Below are 11,725 nucleotides of genomic sequence, written 5' to 3'. Positions count from 1 at the left end.
TTTTCCTCTTAGCACAGCTTTCATTGTGTCCCATAAGTTTGGGTATGTTGTACCTTCATTTTCCTTAAATTCTAAAAAGTTTTTAATTTCTTTCTTTATTTCTTCCTTGACCAGGTTATCATTGAGTAGAGCATTGTTCAATTTCCAAGTATATGTGGGCATTCTTCCTTGATTGTTATTGAAGACCAGTTTTAGGCCGTGGTGGTCCGATAGCACGCATGGGATTATTTCTATCTTTCTGTACTTGTTGAGGCCCGTTTTTTGACCAATTACATGGTCAATTTTGGAGAAAGTACCATGAGGAGCTGAGAAGAAGGTATATCCTTTTGCTTTAGGATTGAATGTTCTATAAATATCCGTTAAGTCCATTTGGCTCATGACTTCTCTTAGTCTGTCTACATCTCTGTTTAATTTCTGTTTCCATGATCTGTCCATTGATGAGAGTGGGGTGTTGAAATCTCCCACTATTATTGTGTGAGGTGCAATGTGTGTTTTGAGCTTTAGTAAGGTTTCTTTTACGTATGTAGGTGCCCTTGTATTTGGGGCATAGATATTTAGGATTGAGAGATCATCTTGGTGGATTTTTCCTTTGATGAATATGAAGTGTCCTTCCTTATCTTTTTTGATGACTTTTAATTGAAAATTGATTTTATTTGATATTAGAATGGCTACTCCAGCTTGCTTCTTCTGACCATTTGCTTGGAAAATTGTTTTCCAGCCTTTCACTCTGAGGTAATGTCTGTCTTTGTCTCTGAGGTGTGTTTCCTGTAGGCAGCAGAATGCAGGGTCCTCGTTGCATATCCAGTTTGTTAATCTATGTCTTTTTATTGGGGAGTTGAGGCCATTGATGTTGAGAGATATTAAGGAATAGTGATTATTGCTTCCCGTTATATTCATATTTGGATGTGCGGTTATGTTTGTGTGCTTTCATTCTCTTTGTTTTGTTGCCAAGACGATTAGTTTCTTGCTTCTTCTAGGGTATAGCTTGCCTCCTTATGTTGGGCTTTACCATTTATTGTCCTTTGTAGTGCTGGATTTGTAGAAAGATATTGTGTAAATTTGGTTTTGTCATGGAATATCTTGGTTTCTCCATCTATGTTAATTGAGAGTTTTGCAGGATACAGTAACCTGGGCTGGCATTTGTGTTCTCTTAGGGTCTGTATGACATCAGTCCAGGATCTTCTGGCCTTCATAGTTTCTGGCGAGAAGTCTGGTGTGATTCTGATAGGTCTGCCTTTATATGTTACTTGACCTTTTTCCCTTACTGCTTTTAACATTCTTTCTTCATTTTGTGCGTTTGGTGTTTTGACAATTATGTGACGGGAGGTGTTTCTTTTCTGGTCCAATCTATTTGGAGTTCTGTAGGCTTCTTGTATGCCTATGGGTATCTCTTTTTTTAGGTTAGGGAAGTTTTCTTCTATGATTTTGTTGAAGATATTTACTGGTCCTTTGAGCTGGGAGTCTTCACTCTCTTCTATACCTATTATCCTTAGGTTTGATCTTCTCATTGAGTCCTGGATTTCCTGTATGTTTTGGACCAGTAGCCTTTTCCGCTTTACATTATCTTTGACAGTTGAGTCAATGATTTCTATGGAATCTTCTGCTCCTGAGATTCTGTTGTATTCCATCTCTTGTATTCTGTTGGTGAAGCTTGTATCTACAGCTCCTTGTCTCTTCTTTTGGTTTTCTATATCCAGGGTTGTTTCCATGTGTTCTTTCTTGATTGCTTCTATTTCCATTTTTAATTCCTTCAACTGTTTGATTGTGTTTTCCTGGAATTCTTTCAGGGATTTCTGCTATTCTTTCAGGGATTTTTGCGATTCCTCTGTGTAGGCTTCTACTTGTTTATTAATGTTTTCCTGTTCTTCCCTAAGGGAGTTCTTCACGTCTTTCTTGAAGTCCTCCAGCATCATGATCAAATATGATTTTGAAACTAGATCTTGCTTTTCTGGTGTGTTTGGATATTCCATGTTTGTTTTGGTGGGAGAATTGGGCTCCGATGATGCCATGTAGTCTTGGTTTCTGTTGCTTGGGTTCCTGTGCTTGCCTCTCGCCATCAGATTATCTCTAGTGTTACTTTGTTCTGCTATTTCTGACAGTGGCTAGACTGTCCTATAAGCCTGTGTGTCAGGAGTGCTGTAGACCTGTTTTCCTCTCTTTCAGTCAGTTATGGGGACAGAGTGTTCTGCTTTCGGGCGTGTAGTTTTTCCTCTCTACAGGTCTTCAGCTGTTCCTGTGGGCCCGTGTCTTGAGTTCACCAGGCAGGTCACTTGCAGCAGAAAAGTTGGTCTTACCTGTGGTCCCGAGGCTCAAGTTTGCTCTCGGGGTGTTGCCCACGGGCTCTTTGCGGCGGCAGCAACCAGGAAGACCTGTGCCGCCCCTTCCGGGAGCTTATGCAGCCTCAGGAGTGCCCACCTGACCAGGCGGTGAGGTCTCTTTCCCACGGGGTCTGGGAGCAGAGAGTAGTTGCGGGCCGGGATCCTTGGGTGTGGGACTTCCGGTAAACACAGGACGTGCCCGGTCCTAGAGGAGTTCTGCCTCTGTGTTTCCGGATTTCACCAGGCAGCTTTCTTGCAGCAGACAAGTTGGTCTTACCTGTGGTCCCGAGGCTCAAGTTTGCTCGAGGGGTGCTGCCCACGGGCTCTCTGTGGCGGCAGCAACCAGGAAGACCTGTGCCGCCCCTTCCGGGAGCTTCAGTGCACCAGGGTTCCAGATGGTCTTTGGCTTTTTCCTCTGGCGTCCGAGATGTATGTACAGAGAGCAGTCTCTTCTGGTTTCCCAGGCTTGTCTGCCTCTCTGAAGGTTTAGCTCTCCCTCCCACAGGATTTGGGTGCAGAGAACTGTTTATCTGGTCTGTTTCCTTCAGGTTCTGGTGGTGTCTCAGGCAGGGGTCCTGCCGCTCCTGGGCCCTCCCTCACGGGAGCCCAGAGGCCTTATACAGTTTCCTCTTGGGCCAGGGATGTGGGCAGGGGTGGGCAGTGTTGGTGGTCTCTTCCGCTCTGCAACCTCAGGAGTGCTCACCTGACCAGGTGGTCGGGTCTCTCTCCCACGGGGTCTCGAAGGCTACACTCTTAAAGGAAACTAACACTCTCTCAGAGGCTATCAATCACTAATGTCTTTTCAGAAAGGGTTGGGGCTTTATGTCTTTTCTCCTCTCTAGCCTTGGATTTGGTCTGGTTTGAGCTTATACAGGTCAACGTGTGCTTACATCACACCTCTGAGTTCATATGTGGAGCTACTTTGCTGTGTCCAGAAATACTGCCCCTTATAGTAATCTACGGCCTCTGGGTCTTACACTCTTTCCTCCCCCTCCTCCACAATGATGCTTTAGCCTGTGGAGGAAGGGCTGTGACATAGCACTAAATGGGTCATTGGTGCTGAGCATTTCACTATCTCTTGGTCTTGGAACGTTGGCTAGTTTGGGGCTCTGTGTTGATTACTGTCTCTATGCTAATTACTAAGTGAATAAACATGTCTCTGATGAGGACTGAAAGGTGAATTAATTCATTGGTATAACAATTAGCTATTAGGAGTCAGTTTAATACAGTGTCTGTTTAGCAGAAATACTGTGATTTATTTTATTTTATGTAAACATTCTTCAATTTGGGTCCTGAAACTAAGTCCATGAAAACACCAATGGATGACTGTATATACCATGGGTTCCATGTTCTGTCATTTAGTTGATTAATATGGAGTAAAACACAGAAACAATATCTGGGCCACCAAGTACATGCAGTTTCAATTTCCCAAGTCGTCTAACATTAGTGAAGCGTTCCCATTCTTCCTCACTCTTGGTACTGTGTTGTCACATTTAAAATGGTTGATATTTTTATTTCTGTTTTAATCTTTTCGGATGATAATTCAGTAAGCCATCTCAGAAAAGTAATAGGTCCTAAGATTTGCAAATGACAGTCTGAACATATTACCCAAGTGACGTTTTTAAGTGATTCTAAGAGAATCGAGCATTAGATATCATCTGTAGTAATTATAGCTTTAAAACCATAGTGAGAGAACATTCAGAAGCATATGCTCACATTTCATGCTAATACTATCCACTAGAACATAATCAGAAAGCACGCCCATTAAATAAGAAGGGGTAATGACTTTTTATCTAATTATAAAACCAATAAGTAGTTTATGCTGAATAAACAAACATAGAAGTATCAAAAAGACATAGATGTGCCTAAAAATGTTAACCTGATCCCATCGAATAAATACTTGTTAGCATTTTGGTATATACCTGCTTTTTTTTTTTTTTTAAAGTACTTTCCAGCATGACGCATACTGGTTATAATAGCAGGGCTGTGTTTCCTTGGCTTCATGGTGGCAACCCTCTTTCCTTGACTGCTAGGACAAGAAAGACTACAGACCTGGTCTCTCACTGCTGACTTGTTGATTGCCACTCTTCCTGTTGGGGAGCCTTTCTGTCATGATCATCACCAACCATGCTGGGCTCTAGTTATTGAGGTTCCTGTCTCCTCTTGTCATTATCCAGCCTGAAAGGTAGAGGGATCCCCATCTCTTGTCCCATCTGTTCCCACAGCACCGAGTACAGTGCCTTCTGCTTAAAACATTCTTCATTAAAAACCACGTGCTTTGTAAACTCCCTTCCCCTCCCCTTGTATGTGGCCACCCACTCATCATTGGTGTGTAGGTCAGGCTGGATCTGCTTCCAGATCTTCCTCTGAGGGTTCAGCTCCTTGTCAGGTTCTCCAGGAAAAGCATCAAAAGTAATTCTGTCTCCAGGGAAACGGACTCCCTGGGAGGGGCCAGAATCTCCACTTTTCTGGTGAACTGGCACACTTCACCATTGCTTGGGACAGTACTCCCTGCGTTTTTGCAGATTTCAGATGACAAAGTAAAAACCACCATCTGATTTTGCATCTGTTCTAGAGGAACATGATTCACCAGTCCACTGTGGACTGTTCTTGGGGCTGCTTCTCCCATACCTACTTCTTCTACATAGACTGAATCTGCATCCGAATGTTCCTTGGCAACCAACTGGAAGATCCAGGTGAGGTAAGTCTGTAGGCTTAGAGGCAGACTTGCTGCCAACTGCTGCGTCTCCTTTTTCTCTCCTTTCTTTTCACTTTTCTCTTTTGCCTCCCTCCACTCCACCACTCCCCACCCCACCCCAATCTGTTATTTTGTACCAGAAGAAGTGGTGGTTGTTACTGATGGAGACTGTACCACACTTTCAGAGTTAGTCTCTAGTGAAGTACTCAGTGTAACTGGTATTTGCTTCACTCCATTATGAATCTCTCCCTGAATTACCTCTTGCTTTAGTTCTTCTATTTCTTTTTTCAGTTTACTATTTGCTTTTCTTTTTATAAACTTACTTTTATTTTCTTTTACATGCCAGTTGTTGCCCCCCTTCTGGCCTCCCACAGTTCCTCATCTCATTCCTCTCCCCCCTGTCTTCAAGGGGATGTTCCTCACCCTCCCCCAAGCCCTGTCAGGCCTCCCCACTTCCTGGTGCCTCAGGTCTCTAGAGAGTTAGGTGTGTCTTCTCCCACTGAGGCCAGATCAGACAATCCTTTACTGTATGTGTTGGGGCCTCAGACCAGCTCATGTATGCTACCTGGTTGGTGGCTCAGTGTCTGAGAGATCTTAGGGGAGTTTGCAGGGCCCAAAACATGGCCAATAGTGGAATTAAATAAGTGAAGTGCTCTGTAATAGAAAGACATTGGTGAAACTTTAATAACAATAAGGAAAAGTGTGGAAACACACACACACACACACACATACACACACACACACACACACTAAACACATGCTTCATATGCTTTTGACCCATGAGTAAATCTATGTCAGTCACAAGGCAAAGAACAATTTCCCCAGTACTTAATATCTCAGTTATGCCTGGTTGGGTCTTGTAGCTTTTATGGGAAATCTTGGCATCTCTCCTAGAAATTGTTAAAGTCCTTAAGGGTATACCATCTTTGCAAGCATTTATCAAATATTTATTTAGGAAATATTAATGTGTAAGGTATTATGATGAAGAGGGGTGGGGAGAGAAGAAAGATATAATCCATGTGAATAAGACATGCTTTGCTCTAGAGGGTTATAGATTAGTGGGGTTGGGGAAAGGCAAGCATATTGCTTATACTCACAGAAAGGGCAGGGCCCATTAGTCACAGAGTATCTGCTCTCCCGCATTGCTACATGGCGTTCAAAGTGCTTCACATTTTAGAACCTTTCATATTTTGAATTTTCAGGTTAGAGATACTCAGCCTGGAGCAAACCACTGTAGAGTGCATGAGCCCCAAACTCGTTACCATTTATTTGACTTGTACCAAATTGAGGAAGGGACAAGAAGGTAAAACATTCCTTGTTCTCAGTCTGACTCTCTTTGATAGTGGATGCTGTCATCAGAAGAGAAGTTTCCTGTCTGGTTTTTGTCCTTTCTTGACATTTTTGGGAATAGCTTTCCAGGGAAAGTGATGTTAGAAGTGAGTTGAGAAGTGTTTTCCAAGCTAGACAGAGGCTGGGAAGATTAGTAAAACTGTTATGGGTAAGCAAGTAGGGCAGTCTGAGTCCAGGGAGAGGTGACTGGACCTTAGGTGGCTTTCCATTCCATTACCCCCCCCCCCCAAACTGTCGTCATGTTCCCCATGTTGCTCTCTCTCAAATTTGTGACCTCTGTTTCTGTAATTATTGTTACACACACACACACGGTTTACTAGAGTCTTCTGGGGTCTGAGTAGTCCAACAATGACCATCTCTTGATGGGAAAGCCAAGGATCCAGTAGCTGCTCAGTCCCTGAGACTGATGCCTCAGCAGTCACAACCTGGTACTGCCATCCCGGGAAGACCTAGAAAGTAGCTAGTTTTCATTTTACATTGAAATCCCAAAGAAGTAGGTCCTAAAACCAGTGAAGCTGTAGCTCAGGAACAGGATAGATGGACTTCCCCACAAGAGTAAGGGTAAACAGGCAGAAAGCAAAAGAATCTTTATCCCGTGGGCTTTTACATGTAGGTGTGTCTTTTGACTCCAAATGATTTGCATTTAGGGTGCACCTTCCACCCCACATAATCCAACCAAGACAAATCCCTCACAGGTGTGCTTGACTTTTAGTTAATTCCAAAATGCAGTGAAATTGACAACCAAGATTAGTCATCAAAGTCTGCGTTGTGTTACTTGTATGTATCAGATTTAGAGCTGACTACTTGGTTTCATATAACTTTCCCTAAGAAGAGTCCTGCTTTCAGCATTCCTTAGTTACCTGTAGTTCTTTGTCTAAAGGTGAGAGCACATGAAAATTTCCCCTTCCATGTCAGCATGTCCATTGGTGTTGTCTTCACTCAGGTCTTGTTTAAGTAGCCAAGTTAGTGAGACCTCATGGGTGTAGCTTCTGACATTTCTAGGAGATGCAATCTCACAGCAAACTCCCTGTTCTCTGGCTCTTAGAACCTTCCTGTCCCATTTCCATTATGTTCTTTGAGCTTTTAAGGGCAGGAGTTGTGTTGTGTCAGGTGTTACAGTTGGGTCTGGGCACTACATAGTCATTTGTTCTCTTCATTTGGACTAGTTGTGGTTTTCTGTAATGGCCTCTATTGTGAGGAGCTGTTTCTTTGATGATGGGTATGACCTATATTTATGAGTCCAAGAACAAATACTTAGGGTGTAGTTAGGGATTTTGCTGGTTTAGTAAAGTGGTGGGTTCTCCACTAACATCCATGATTTCACTAGCCCCAGGCAGTTAGCTAGGTTTTCAGTACCAGCCATAATTTCCTTCTTGTTGAGCAGGCCTTATGTTCAGTTAAAGAACTATTGGTTTCTACCAAGGTATGCATGCCACTATTGCACTTTTAGGGACTCTGAGACATGCTGATCATTGCTATATTCATAGGCAATATAAATGGATAGGACTATTGGAGTGGGAAGTGTTTAAAATAAAACCAAAAGATGCTCCAACATACAACAAGGACGCATGCTACCCTATAGTCATAGCAGCCTTATTTATAATAGTCAGAAGCTGGAAAGAACCCAGATGTCCTTCAGTGGAGGAATGGATACAGAAAATATGGTACATTTACACAATGGAGTAATACTCAGCTATTAAAAACAATGACTTCATGAAATTCTTAGGCAAATGGATGGAACTAGAAAATGTCATCCTGAGTGAGGTAACCCAGTCACAAAAGAACATTCATGGTATGCACTCACTGATAAGTGGATATTAGCTCAAAAGCTCAGAATACCTAAGATAAAATTTACAGACCACATGAATCTCAAGAAGAAGGAAGACCAAGTATGGATACTTCAGTCCTTCTTAGAGGGGGAACAAAATACTCAAGGGAGGAAATATGGAGACAATGTGTAGAGCAGAGACTGAAGGAAAGGCCATCCAGAGACTGCCACTCCTGGGGATCCATCCCACATACAGTTACCAAACCTAGACACTATTGCATATGCCAAGTGCATGCTGACAGGAGCCTGATACAGCTGTCTCCTGAGAGGCTCTGCCAGAGCCTGACAAATACAGAGTCAGATGCTCACAGGCAAACATTAGACTGAGCACAAGGTCCCCAATGCTGGAGTTAGAGAAAGGACTAAAGGAACTGAAGGGGTTTGCAGCCATAGGAAGAACAATATCAACCAGTGTATACATGCAGCGACCCATGACTCCAGTCACATATGTAGTGGAGGATGGCCTTGTCTGACATCTATGGGAGGAGAGGCCCTTGGTTCTGGGAAGGCTCGATGCCCCAGTATAAGGGAATGCCAGGGCAGGGAGGCAGGTGTGGGTGGGGAAACATCTTCATAGAAGCAGGGAGAAGGAGGATTGGATAGGTTTGTGGAGGGGAAACCAGGAAAGGGTATAATATTTGAAATGTAAATAAATAAGATATCCAATAAAAAACCTAACATACATATCTGTTCCCAGTCACAGCATGTGACATAGGCTGTGTCCTGCAGAAGGGCGCCAGCTGCTTCAGGCCGATCTGCTAGCCAGGCTGTGGCCTTGGCTTTGGATGACTTTAGTGCACTGTAATGATCTCCCTTCCCCCACCGTGTGTGTGTGTGTGTGTGTGTGTGTGTGTGTGTGTGTGTGTGTCTGTGTGTGTTTCCTCCTGGAGTGGGTGTTTTTTCTTTTAATTCATCTGGCAAGAAGAGTTTCATTTTGCCGTGCCTGTTCTTGGAGGGGGCACCTTGTGCTATGTTGTAAAGAGGAGTCATTGGTAGACTTCTGTTCTGCTTGGTAGGTTCAGAAATTCCCATTCTCTTAGAAAAGAAAGACGTTTTTATGCTCTTCAGAAAGCAACTGTAGAAGGCAAGTAGATAGCTCACAGAGTAAATTCAATTTTGTTTTCCACCCAGAAAGGCAGAATTTGTTATTTACCCATCTACTCATGCCTCCCCCGCCCCCCTTTTCATCACAGTAGACTGGATATTCAAAAGAAGTTTAAAAAATAGAGAAAGTCAGCATGAGCTTTTTAGTATTTTGTTTCCCCATCTGTGCAATGTGGATGATGTTAGTTCCTACTTCATGGTGTCAAGGAGCTTTAATGCATTTACATAAGGACAGAGTAACATCTGGCAAGCTGGGCCTGCAGCACAGGTCTGTAACCTCAGCTACTGAAGAGGCTAAGGCTAGAGCATCCCAAACTCACAAACTGAGCTACAGAGTGAGTTCAATTCTAGTCTGGGCAACTGAGTGAGACCCTGTGATTAAATCTATTTCCTGTTAGAGAGCTCGCTTAGCCTAGCTCAGTCTCCAGAACCACCGAAATAAAAGATGTTATTATAAATTAGATGTGCTCAATTAATTTTCTTCTCTTGCTACCTCTGCCTCTGGCTTATTCTGTCCCTAACCCTTCTTTCTATGTGACTAAATGTCTACTTGGTTCATTATGCTGTCTTTCTTGCCTGCTGCTTGTCTCCTGCCTGAATCACCATGAAATGAACTGAATAATCCTGGTCACATTTACATACTGTTAAATCTCTTATAAGATAGGAACGCTTTTTGAGAATTAATAACATTCTTCCTTCAGATAGGAGTGTAATGCAGTCACAACGTCTCATTGACTATTCTATCCATTTAAGTGATTTTTATCAACATTATCAAGGGTTGATCTTTGTCTTTAGACTCTGATTTCATAAAGAAGAATGCAAAACCTCCAGGCACATGAAACTGGCATAAAGTCTTTAACTAATTACATAAGTCAAGAGGGTCTAGTAGCAAAAACGTTTTTTGCAATTTTAAGCTAATAAGCCAGAATCTACAAATTAATCTAAAATAAAGGTCTAATTTCTATGAAAGCGTTTCAGTTTATTTTATTACACTCAGTTAAAAAAAAATATGCCCACGAACACATCACTTCCAAGGTTTCTGCTTTTATGTGAGACTAAAATATAGATAACTTGAAGTTACAGAGTTTGAAAATTATTTGTAGGAAACCTTAAAATATAGCACAAAATTGTGTTTTTACCTGATGGAGGTTTAGTTTATTTCTTCATGTTCTTTATCAAAAGAGCAATATGATAAAAAATATTTTTTGCATTTCTTGCAATGATCAGCTGCAAAGTGCAGGGATTACAAATTCACCAGTGTAAATCCCCAAGCCCAGCTCTGCTAGGAGGCAGCTAAGTTGAACGTAGGTATCATTATATAACCAATAAGAACAGGTAGGGTAAAAGTCAGCCTCTATCCAATTTCCATTCAGTACAGAAGGTTTTCGGATTTGCTTTTGAGGCAGTGGGATTTGGGGAGGTTGGAGATTATAAAATAAATCCTGCATTTCCTGCTTATTCCACTCCTGTCCCACATTGTATCTTATTACAGTCTTGAGGAAGAAATACAATTTTATTTTCTTTGATTAATTTTCTTCCTTGAAGGCTATTCAACATCTAAACACTTACTAACAGTCTTAAGGAATGGGCTGCTCGGGTCTTCAGGTAATAAACCTGTCTGTGCTCGCTTAGGTAGATCACCAGGCAGCTTGTGATGTGCTTTTTACTTAGGCTGGGGAAGACAGTTGCACTATTTCTTCTTGGGGCATTTGCAAGCAAATACTAATTTTTATATACTCTAGTTTGGAGATGTGTATGTTTCTTCAATCTCTCTGAAAGAATTTAGAAATTCTACATTATTATTAATTTTTATTCTTCTAGAATAAGGCAAAAGAGCATATGATAATTGACAAAGTGCAATTTTCGGAATCTGTAACAACGCTGACGGCTAAATTTTCAGAATTCTGACCGGTCCACATGTAGCAACTTGAGGAACACATCCATCATTCTTAGGTGATAATTGATGGCTAAATTTTAAAATTAATTAATTAAAGGATAGTTGGTAGTAATGAATAGGTGTGGAAGCAATGAAGATTTGTTCCTCTGAAGCGTAACTACTAAATATGTCTAGTTTGCTTGTTTCCCTCCACCCCCGATTTAAAATCAAATTGCCAAATAAATGAAGACAAAGTGTAAGAATAGGCTGAATAGAATAATCTGTTACATTGAGTAGTTCCTGTTCTGGGTATATTAATGGTCTAGACAAACTAAATGGTGGTTTCATTGAAAAATATAACTTCCCTGGCCAAGACATAGGTGGAGTCCATGTACAAAGCCCTATTCTGCTGTCTTGAAGTAAGAGACAGGCAAGTGGCCACAACGTATGATTCAATGTCTTATAATGTAGCTGGAGAAGGCCCAGAGCCATAGAAGATGTGAAGAACTGTTAGGAGTGGATGTGCTCACCGTTAGATGTGGGAGCCATGT

The 11,725-nt window shown here is 42.0% G+C and overlaps 1 pseudogene; it reads right to left on the bottom strand.

Moving 5' to 3' along the window:
* Positions 1 to 4,459: 4,459 nt before the first annotated feature.
* On the bottom strand, positions 4,460 to 5,310 carry Aimp1-ps2 (aminoacyl tRNA synthetase complex-interacting multifunctional protein 1, pseudogene 2; annotated as a pseudogene).
* Between the last annotated feature and the right edge of the window lie 6,415 nt (positions 5,311 to 11,725).

Source organism: Rattus norvegicus, chromosome 2 (assembly GCF_036323735.1).
Source record: "Rattus norvegicus strain BN/NHsdMcwi chromosome 2, GRCr8, whole genome shotgun sequence".
NCBI lineage: Eukaryota > Metazoa > Chordata > Mammalia > Rodentia > Muridae > Rattus > Rattus norvegicus.
The sequence above is the reverse complement of the archived record's forward strand: the minus strand, read 5'-3'. Positions and strand labels throughout refer to the sequence as shown.